At 30.1% G+C, this 11,195-nt stretch overlaps 1 non-coding gene across 1 annotated transcript; it reads right to left on the bottom strand.

The window, feature by feature from the left end:
• Nucleotides 1-4,854: 4,854 nt before the first annotated feature.
• LOC118056069 (small nucleolar RNA Z247) lies at nt 4,855-4,993 on the bottom strand. Its single transcript, XR_004688756.1, has one exon. It is a non-coding gene; the product is annotated as a small nucleolar RNA Z247 (small nucleolar RNA).
• Nucleotides 4,994-11,195: the final 6,202 nt, after the last annotated feature.

The following is an 11,195-nucleotide window of genomic DNA, read 5'->3' on the forward strand; positions in this document are numbered from 1 at the left end:
ACGTCCAAAGTGTGTGGACTTGGCGAGTAGCCAAGTCCAAAATAACATGGGTCTACCATGTTTGCTAGACCCAAGTTAACATGTGTTAGGCATATTTACCAAATCCAAGCTCCCGGACTTGGCTAACACCAAGTCTAAAGTGTGTGGACGTAACGGTCAACCTAGTCGAAAGTAAAATGGGTTTGGGATATTTTCCAAACCCAAGTAACGTGGGTCTCACATGTTTGTCAAACCCAAAATGCCAGCCAAGTTCAAAATACATGAATGTGGTGGTCAGCTAGGTCCAAAGTAAAGTGGGTTTGGTATGTTTGCTAGACCTAAGTAAATGTGGGTCAGACATGTTTGTTAAAGCCAATGTGACTACATTTAGCACCAGCCAAGTCCAAAGTACATGGATTTAGTGGCCAACCAAGTCCAAATAACATGAGTATAGCATGTTTGTCAGATCCAAGATGTCTAGACATGGCGCTAACCACGTCAGAAGTACGTGGACCTAGTGGTCATCCAAGTCCAAAGTAACGTGGGTTTGACATGTTTACCAAACCCAAGGCGCCTGAACTTAAAACTAGCCAAGTCCAAAGTGCGTGGACTTGGCAGTCAACCCTATCCAACGCAATGTGGGTCTAACATTTTTATGAGACCCAAGTAAACGTGACCAGACATGTTTCCCAAACCCAAGGCACCTATAACAAGTCCACAATGTAGACTTGGCAGTCAGCCAAGTCTAAAGTAACATGGGTCAAATATGTCTGTCAGACCCAAGTAAATGTGTGTCAGACACGTTTACCAAACCTAAGGCACCTAAACTTAGATGGCACCAAGTCCATAATATGTGGACGTGGTGGTTAACCAAGTTTAAAGTAAAGTGGGCTTGATATTTTTGCTAGAACCAAGTAAACACGGGTAAGGCATGTTTGCTAAACCCAAATAATATGGGTCTAGCATGTTTTCTAGACCTAAGGCGTCAGCCAAGTTCAATGTGCATGGACTTGATAACCGACCAGGTCCAAAGAAAAGTGAGTTAGACATGTTTTTCAGACTTAAATAACATGGGTTTGACATGTTTTCTGGATCTAAAGTGCCTGGACTTAGTGTCGACCAAGTCTAAAGTGCGTGGACTTGATGGTTACTTGGCTTCAACTAAGTGCATGTTTGCTAGACCCACGTTACTTGATTTTAGCATATTTGTTTGACCTAAGTAAGTGTGGGTTAGACATGTTTGTCAAACCCAAGTAACGTAAGTCTCGCATGGTGCAAGCCAAGGCCAAAGTGTGTGGACTTAGTGGTCAGTTAGGTACAAAGTGAAGTGAGTCTGACATGACTGCCAGATCCAAGTAATGTGGGTTTGACATGTTTGTTAGATCCAAGTAACGTGGGTTTGACACTTTTGTCAGACCTAAGGTGTCAGGACTTAGCGCCAGCCACATATAAAGTGTGTGGACTTGGCAGACAGTCAAGTCCAAAGTAACGTGGATTTGACATATTTGCGAGACTTAAGTTAACGTGGGTTAGACATGTTTCTCAAACCCAAGTGCCTAGCTTCCTAAACTCGCAAGCTCCCGACCTAGTTCTTTTTCATATAGTTTTATATTTTTTAGTTTTTTAAAAAAATAATGCATAATTTGTGTATATTTTTTCAAATAAATTTTTGCTTTATGTTTAAGTTGGTATGATTCAATTGTTGGTTTTTCTTAATTTTATATAGATTATTTTTTTTTGAATATTGATTTTTTAAAGATTTTTTATATGTGCAACCTTGCATTTTTTTTTAATTATTATTCAATAAATTTTATGTATTATATGTAGCCTTGCATTGTTTTTTATATATACAATTATTGCTCAATAAATTTTATGTGTTTGTCGATTTTTATTACAAATTTTATGTGTTTTTTTATTACAGATTTATTTTGTCAGGGTAAATTATTAAACTTGACTAGGTAAATTACCTGTGTTACAATGTTAGATATCTTGATCTTTATTTTTTTGCTTGGTTCTCTCAATTTCATTTTTTTATTGTTGATGAATTTTTTATTCATTACTTTACACAATGGTTATTAGGTTGTGTAATTAGATACGTGCATAAGTTTTTTGATTTACATCTAGGTTGGCCAATGATTGCCCAAGTAAGTATAAAGGTTTTGGGTGCTTTTAGGTTGCTTTCTCTTAGAGGAAAAATTTACATTATAAGGAAAATGTTTAAGGTATATACCATACTCATTTTATACATTAGGTCCAAAAACATAGATGAATACATAAAATATTTTTGTAGATATTTAACTAAGTTATTTAAATTCTTGCAGTAACAAAGAGTTGACAAACATTTGTTACTTTTTATTTGCTAACAGTTGTTGAGACTTCACTTCTCACTCAAAACTTGGGCTTCCAAACTCTTTTTGTTCATCGTGCCACCTTTTATTTTGAGTTACTCAAACAATGCTTATGTTAGATTGATGTCCCTTTACATTTTACAATTTGATTCTTATATGAAATTCAAGACAGTTTAAACAAGTTTTTTAACATGTTCCTTATCTGTTGCTTGAAAGCCAAATTATATACCTTTTAATGCTACCAACTCCTTTTGTTTATTGTGCCACATTTTGTTTTTAGTTGCTCAAACAATGCCTATGTTAGATTGATGTCCTTTTACATTTTACAATTTGATTCTTATATGAAATTCAAGATAATTTAAGCAAGTTTTTTTACATGTTGATTGAAAGCCAAATTATATACCTTTTAATGCTACCATATCTTGAAAGCCAAAAAATACCCCACGGCAACGCGAACCACCTATCTAGTGTATGTGTATGTGTGTGTGTCTATATATATATAAAAGAAAGAAAGCATATATGATGTGAATTTATTTTACCATATGTTTTTATTACTCAATTGCCAAGCATTTCTTTTGTTTACCTTGTCCTTGAATGTCTTATAAGAAATAGTGTCAATGGAGTTACTAAAATTTAAGTATTAGTGATTAATTCGCTCAAACTTCACAAACATACTAGGCTTTTTACAATTGATCTTGAATTTGAATTCCTAGAAAAACGAGTCTCTCATACTGGTAGGGGGTTCTTCAATATTTAAATTAGAAAAAACAAAGATTAAGTATACAAATCTTAAATAAAAGTATGGTTGTGTAAATGTATTATTAGGTTTCCAATCATGTATTTATTTGTGCATGTCATTCTTTATATTTATAGATTTTTTTGATAATACATAGATAGAAAAAGATGGGGTGGCAAACCTATAGTGAGGATAAGGTGACAAACCTATATGACTAGAGGAGGATAAGATTGCAAATCTTCTTCATTGATGTTAATATAAGATGTAAAATAATATTTATGATATTTAGGAGATTCTAATTGTATTAATTCCTAATTAATAGCCTGAAAAATCTCATATACTAAATGTTGCGATATGTTTTCTAATGTATATAATCATGCAATGTATTAACGGAAAGACTAAGCCTTTAAGCTTCATTGATTTATTCTAACATGGTATTAGAGCAGAGATCCTGCTATAAACTCTAGAAAGAACCCAAACCCTTTTGTAATGAAGGTCATAGACACACCAGAAACCCTAGACAATATCATCTAAAAACTAGACCAAATCCTTCCCCAAATACAGACTCAAACATAAGACTACTCTATTGCCCAGATTGGTATCAAACTAAATGATACCAATTATGCTTTATGGTCCCAAATTATAGAGATGTACTATAGGGACATGTTATTCGATGTTTAATGCCTTGATTTTGTAGATATGTACATAAGATACAATATTCACCCCCCAATCACTTTGAAGAGCTTTATTTTTGTTGTCAAACTGGCGTTCTACAACAACTTGAAAACTTAGAAAGGTTTGATATGCTTCAGATTTTAGTTTTAAGGGAAAAAGCCATAAGAATTTAGTAGCATCATCTAAAAAGCTAATGTAATATTGGGCACCAGAAGTGGATGATGTAGAAGCTGGCCCCCAAACATCCGAATATATTAATTCTAAAGGTTGTGAAACTTTAACATGCATATTTGTAAAGGCCATAGCATGGCTCTTGGCCAATTGACAATCAGAACAAATGGAGATATTTTTATGTTTAATAGGTAAAGAAGTAGCCTTATTGATAACTGGAGATAAAGCATGTCTAAGACGACGATGCTAGATTTAGGAAGACAAGCGAATACTAGAGAAAGTTTATGGCTGAAGATGAGCTAATGAAGCTGAGAAGTTTTAGAGTCCATTACTAAGAGGGTTGCGATGTAGGATATTCCCCGAGTAGTCCTTCACAATGAAGAAAGAGGTATGAAACTCAAAAAAAACTTCATTGTCTAAACAAAAATGCTGAACAAATAACATATTTTTTTGAAAATCAGGAACAAACAGAATTTGATTAAGAATAAATGATTTAGAGGGAGAAGATATAATAGAAGTGCCACTTCGCATAATTTTCAGACCTGCACCATTAGCCACCTGAACATGATCTTGTATATCATAGCCTTCATGGGGAACATGAATATTGTTCATGTCATTCTTTATCAGTTTGCAGATAGTAGGCAATAAGCAGTGCTTATGGTTGGTTGTTGGAATTATATTGAGCCTGATAAGATAAATCAAAGCGATTATAATATTTGCGAGCATTATGTCTTGGTTTGAGGCAAACCTGATAGATAAGAGAGTTTAATTGGCTGAAATCATGAAAGTGAGAATGTCTTTCATGTCCTCAACCACGATAGCTACTGCGATTATGATTGGAGTATTGAAAAGCTCCAGGTTGGCGGGTGTACTGCTGGGGTTGTGTGGTGACCAGATTGGTATAAGCAGCAATTTGAAGGGGTTGATTATTATGATTGATTCGTGATTCACAGATGAGAAGTAGAGAGTAGAGTTCCTCCAAGCTGATAGGATCGAGTTTTGAGGTAATTATGGAGGCCAGGGAATCATATTTCTGGCCAAGTTCTGCAAGAACATAGGTGATTATATCATCATTTGTGAGAGGTTGTCCAGCAAGAGCAAGCTCGTCAACCATTTTTTTGATGGAGAGGAAATATGCATTGACTATTAATGTGCCTTTTCTAGCATTAGCTAATTGAGTTCAAATTTAGATCATTTTAGCACGAGAAAGAGAGGAGGAGTTGCACTCAAGTGCAAGCCATACCTCATGAGAGGTGGTGTAGGACATGACTTGAGTGAGGACATCTTATGTGAGTGAGGAGTTGATTGTGGCTAGTATTAAGGAATCCTAATGAAACCACTGATTATATTGAGGATTTGGAATTTTTTGAATGACATTTGTGTTGAAGTCAGAGAAATCTATTTCTTTGGGTGGAATGGAGATTGTGTCATCAAGATAACCATAAAGGTTATGACCTCGGAAGTATGGTAAAACTTAAGCTTACCACACAGGATAGTTGGAGCAGTGTAGTTTGACATTTATATTAAATGGAAGATTGGAAAGGGTTGGGATATTAGCAAAAGCAGTGAAGTTTGAGGAGGATGAGAAGGCCATTTAGGATTTAGAGAAGAGAAAACGTTTGTCTTTTTAAGGGCTTTGATACCATATAAGCAGAGATACAATCGTAAAGAAGAATGCTAAAATGTTGTGATGTTCTTTTGTATTGATATGTGCATTTATAGAGAGTTTAAATAGAAAATAATTCTAATTGTTGTCCTACATATTTGCATGTATATCTCATGAGTTCAAAATTTAAACAAATACAATCTTGTTGATTTCAAAACTTTGAATTTTGGATAGCTACACTCTTACAAACTTGGAGTTTGTTGTAGCATGGTCATCTGAGATACAATCTTGTTGATTCTCTTTGACTTATTCTTCTACAGTGGGTTTTTTTACAAAGAGAAAGGATGTGATTGTTGATTTTTAGAGAGAGGGAGATACTTTTGTTTGTGTTTTTTTTATAAGGGGAATGACTTAAATTTCACGACGTGTCATTCTTTTGACACGCGATATATTAAGCTATTGCATTGACAAAACATCATTTATTTAATTATTGCTGTTTTAAAACACAAAAATGATCTTATCCTATTTAAAAATAATAATATTTAGTAAATAGTGTAATTCAAAAACACACGAAAAAGGTAAACCTACACTATTTCACTAAAATCTTTTGAAATGATTTTATTATGTACAAAATTTTAGGATACTTTATTAATTTTCTAAAAAAATCCCTAATATAGAGATATAAACAGTGAAAAAGTACGATGAAAATTAGACAAATCTTAAAAGAGGGTGGTTCTAGCCAAATTCATAATATCTTAGTCTCAGAGCAGACAACACATGCATATATTGCATGTGATGGTTGTAGAATGGTCAGATTCTAATAGCATTACTTGTTGTTTACATCGATCCCACGTCGTGTAAAAGCAAGCACGCCACCAGAGCATACAAAGAAAAAAACACAGGCGAGAAAGGAAAAAAAACACAAGTAAGAAAGTAATGGTAATCCTCTTTCAGTCTTTCTACTTTGGTGGGTATATTTACTTGTTGTTTACATCGGTCTCACGTTATGTAAAAGCAAGCACGCCACCAGAGCATACAAGGAAAAAAACACAGGCGAGAAAGTAATTGTAATCTTCTTTCAGTCTTACTACTTCTGTGTGTATATATATGTATGTATTTGAGTAGAAATTGGTATAAATAAGTATGTATGACCAAATTAATTATCCTAGTGTCTTGTTAATATTTCATCCATTTTCTTTAAGCTAAAGAGTTTAATATAGGAAATGCTTCAAACCTTTATCAAATGTGAATTTATTGAAGATATATTAGTTTGGATATAATTAATCTGTTTAAAAAAAAGATTCTAAACAAATTAAAATTTTAATATTTTAAAATAATTGAAATTCATTTTGTTGATATAAAGAAAAAAAATTGTATTATTCTTATGTATTTCAATATTAAAACATTAGATATATTTTTTTTTATTAGGGTGATAAACTGACGAGAATAGAAGTTGTTGTGGAATTCAGCAGCATAAATATTAACAGCTTGTATGCAGATGTGAATTTGCCACGTAAACATTGACAGCCTATGCATATGCAAATTCAGAAGAAAAATAAATAAATATCACACCATTTTTATTAGGAAAGCTTTTGGTCATGATTAGCTTCACTTTTTGCTACGAAAAATATTTAATAAGCCGTTATTGTATCTTTTTTATTATGTATAACCAACCCTAAATCCCTTTTGATTATTAAAATAAATTACAATTCCTGATTATTTCTTCAGTATCTCGTAACATAAAATGTTGTAAATAGTATATATTGAGTTTCAATTATTTCATTTTTGTTTAAAATTAAAATTTTAGTGTTTTTTTTTTATTTTTATAATATACTGATATTAAAAATTAATTTTAAAAAAATAAAAACATATATTTTAATACCTTTAATAGCTCTTTACCCTATTTCCAAAAAATAAAAGAAGCCCGTAGTCAAATATAGTGGCTCTGCCGTATGAAATATGAATTCTCATGATCAAACCTAGACAAGGTTTTGATTGCAGTCAAAAGGCATGCAGATTTATGATACCCACGTGCAACCCTTGTCATCAGACCCCACTAGAAAACACCACAGCTGTCTGATTCTTTTCTTATAAGAAAGGATGGGCCCCATATATGAAAAGGAAATCGCAGTGGGCCCTCACTAAAAGCTGCCCCATGAACATGGACGCATGTCTGCATAATCTTCCCCATCACGGTGACACGAAGAGACACTGTTATCAATGACTGCTGTTGTTCCCTTCTTGGACTGGCAGATGCATTTAAATCAAGAGAAAATTTCATTTCTATTCTATTTTATTTTATATTTTTAAAGTGTATTTGATGTGTCCTTATAGTTATTTTTTAAATATTTTTTATTTAAAAATATATTAAAATAATATTTTTTATTTTTAAAAAATTATTTTTAATATTAATACATTTTATCTAAAAATATATTAATTTGAAATTAAAAAAAATAAAAATTTTAAATTTTTTTTAAAATACTTTTAAAATATAAAAACAAACAGAGTATTAAAATAAATAAAATTCTCAAGAATAAATATAAAAATATCTGATTTAAGACATGATTTTGTGTATTATTCCTAATGTATTAAAGAAAGAAAGTCTAATGTATGGATATGTTTTCCTTCCAACAAATTTTGTGATTATATTTATATATATTGTAGAGTATTTGCAATTATTTAATCTCTTTATGAAATTTATTTTGGTTTTGCCCTTTTTATTCTATAAAAATTAACTATATTTGATTATAGAAAGTAAAAAAAAATAAAAACCACTAAAAAATCAACAAGTTTTGTTGGTTTTTTCTCTTTAAAAAACCAAATCAAATCAAAACTAGTTGTTTTAATCTAGTTATTTGTTAGATCTAATTATATATATATATAACTTTTGATTTAATTCAGTTTTTTTTTTAATAAAAAACTTAACTAGCCAAAAACCTCACCCCTATTTATATTTCATTAAATCCTTTATTTACAATACAAAATTAACCCTAATTTCATAATCTTCATCAACCCAACCCCAAGATTACTGTAATTTTCAAAACTATAAAGAAAAAGTATAAAATGAAGTAAACTAAACGATATAAAATCAATAGAGTCTAAGGGCAAGTTAAAGATAGCCACGAGGTGATAAATATTGGACGAAGTGTGAAACCAGTCACGAGGTCCCCAACCTCTAAATACATACATCACACGTGAAAGTGCATTGATTATTATCGCTTGAAATTCATGCAATTGATCTGTGTTGAATGGCTGGCTTGGTGCAGTCCATGCATTATAATACATCCCAAAAGCCATTCACACTTCTACATTTGAAAATGCATTGCATATGCCAAAAGATTTAGGGTCTATTTGTTTAGTTCTAATTTTTATGTTTGTGGTGTAAAAAATATAATTAATTGTTTGGTAATACATCAAATTGTGTTTTATGTTATGGAATCCATTAAAAAATTGAATTTGAAACATAGTTTTTATGAAGTAGTTCTTACATGCTTTTTTAAATAAGTTTTGTAATACTCTGTTTATTTTTTGTATTTCAAAAGCAATTTTTTTAAAATTTAATTTTTTTTTATTTTTTTCTTTACTTCAAATTTTTTTTTTTGTATTTTTAGATTATTTTGATGCACTAATATCAAAAATATATTTTTTAAAAAAATTATTTTGATGTATTTTCAAGTAAAAAGCACTTTTGAAAAGCAACCACAACCAAACATTTTATCCATGTTTTTTGCTGCACATAAATCTCAACCATTATTTTTACCAAGCACGTATTTAAATACAACTAACCATATTTTTTTTAAACTTATTTTTTTAAACCCACAACCACAAAAACTACCTCAAAAACAAAAACAATTGTACATGTGATGTGAGGCTTCCCAGAAATGCACGCGCGCCAACATATTGATTAATTTTTTAGAATGTTTGGGATTGTAGTTATAGTTGTTTTTTAAAAATATTTTTTATTTAAAAATATATTAAAATAATATTTATTATTATTATTTTTTTAAAAGTTATTTTGACATTGGCATATTAAAATAATCTGAAAACATAAAAAAAGATTAATTTGAAGTAAAGAAAAAAAAATTAAATTTTTTTAAAAACATTTTTAAAACGTAAAAATAAATAGAGTCATGGATAAGAAAGTTCAAGTTTTCATCCCTATTTCTTTTTATTAAAAAAAGAAAAAAAAAACTTCATATAATAATGTATTTATGGTCAATTAATCTATTTGTAGTGGTTTTTAAAGTTTTGCTTTTGACAGAGATATAATAAGATCTCCATACAAATGTGTAAAAGATAGAATATATGTTATTAGGCATCTTCAACAGGTAATTTAGTTTCAAAAGTCTCTTTTCTGTCAATAAAAAGTCGTTCTAACAGATCTCCAGCGGAGATGCGTTGAATGTAAAGCTAAAAATAATAATAATAATATATATATATATATATATATATATATATATATATATATTTTTTTTTTTTAATGTTTGTTTTCGATTTTTAAGGAGAGTGCTAAAATAAATGCTATTTTACCCTTTCTCTTGAAAAAATGCTATAGTGTTTTTTTTTAATCTATGTTTTTTTTATTTATTTTTTTATGAAATTATTCTGATTTCATGATCCATGTTATGAATTTAACAAGTTTATTTAGATTGACTTGGGATATTGTTTTTGTTATTTTTGTAATTAATTTTTTTTAATTTTATTTTGTAATATTAAATTCATTGAGAATCGTTAAGGTTGTTTTTTAGATTTATAAAAATCAACCGAGGTATATCATATTGTTAAAAACATTATGTAACAAATGTATTAAAATTAACTGGCTCTTCTAAATAGTTTTTTTTATCATTAGAAAACATATAAATAAAAAAGCTATATTTACACCGTTCAATAAGATACATTACCAATTTAACTTTTCTAAATAGAATTTTTCATGAGAGATGCTCTTGTATATTTATTAAAAAAACCAAAAACATAAAATAAATTATTTAAAGATTATTTCTCTTATTTCAACAACTTTTGTTAATAATTTTTCTCAAAATAACTAAAATTATTAATATTAAATATATTAAAATACAAAAAAATTGTTAAATTTTTTTTATTAGAGTACAAAGTATCTCTAATAGCAAAGACGAGCGATACAACTTTTTGAATAGTATGAATTACTACTTTATTGGAAAATTGAATGTCATTGATCTTGGTTGTTCGTCCGTTAACCAACCTGTGTTGAATTCTCATTGGTGGGCTTGTATGGCTACTGTAATTGGGCTCAGTACTTCATACTTTCTGGGCTTTCAGTTCTAGTGAAGGTATAGCAGTAGCCTGGGAATACAGACAGCCGCTCCTCACGATAGCACAATCATTCAAAAGAAAGCTCATTGATGTGGGATTTTACTACAACTCTACACATAGATTACATTGAATTGGTATTGTGAAATTACTCTTTTATTCTTGATTTACTTAAATTTAAGCTTTTGATTTAGAGATATTTAGATCTTTTTCCTTGGCTTAGTGGTTATTAGAAGATTAATGTTTGGGGTATATATGTTTTTTCAAATTTTTTAATATAGTAAAAATATTTTTTTTATCCTTGGAATCAAAAAATTTAGAACTGTTAACCAAAAGCTTTTTTGGCTTTTCACAATATTCATAACAGTAAAAATATCTCTTTGCCTCCAAGATA

Source organism: Populus alba, chromosome 4 (assembly GCF_005239225.2).
Source record: "Populus alba chromosome 4, ASM523922v2, whole genome shotgun sequence".
NCBI lineage: Eukaryota > Viridiplantae > Streptophyta > Magnoliopsida > Malpighiales > Salicaceae > Populus > Populus alba.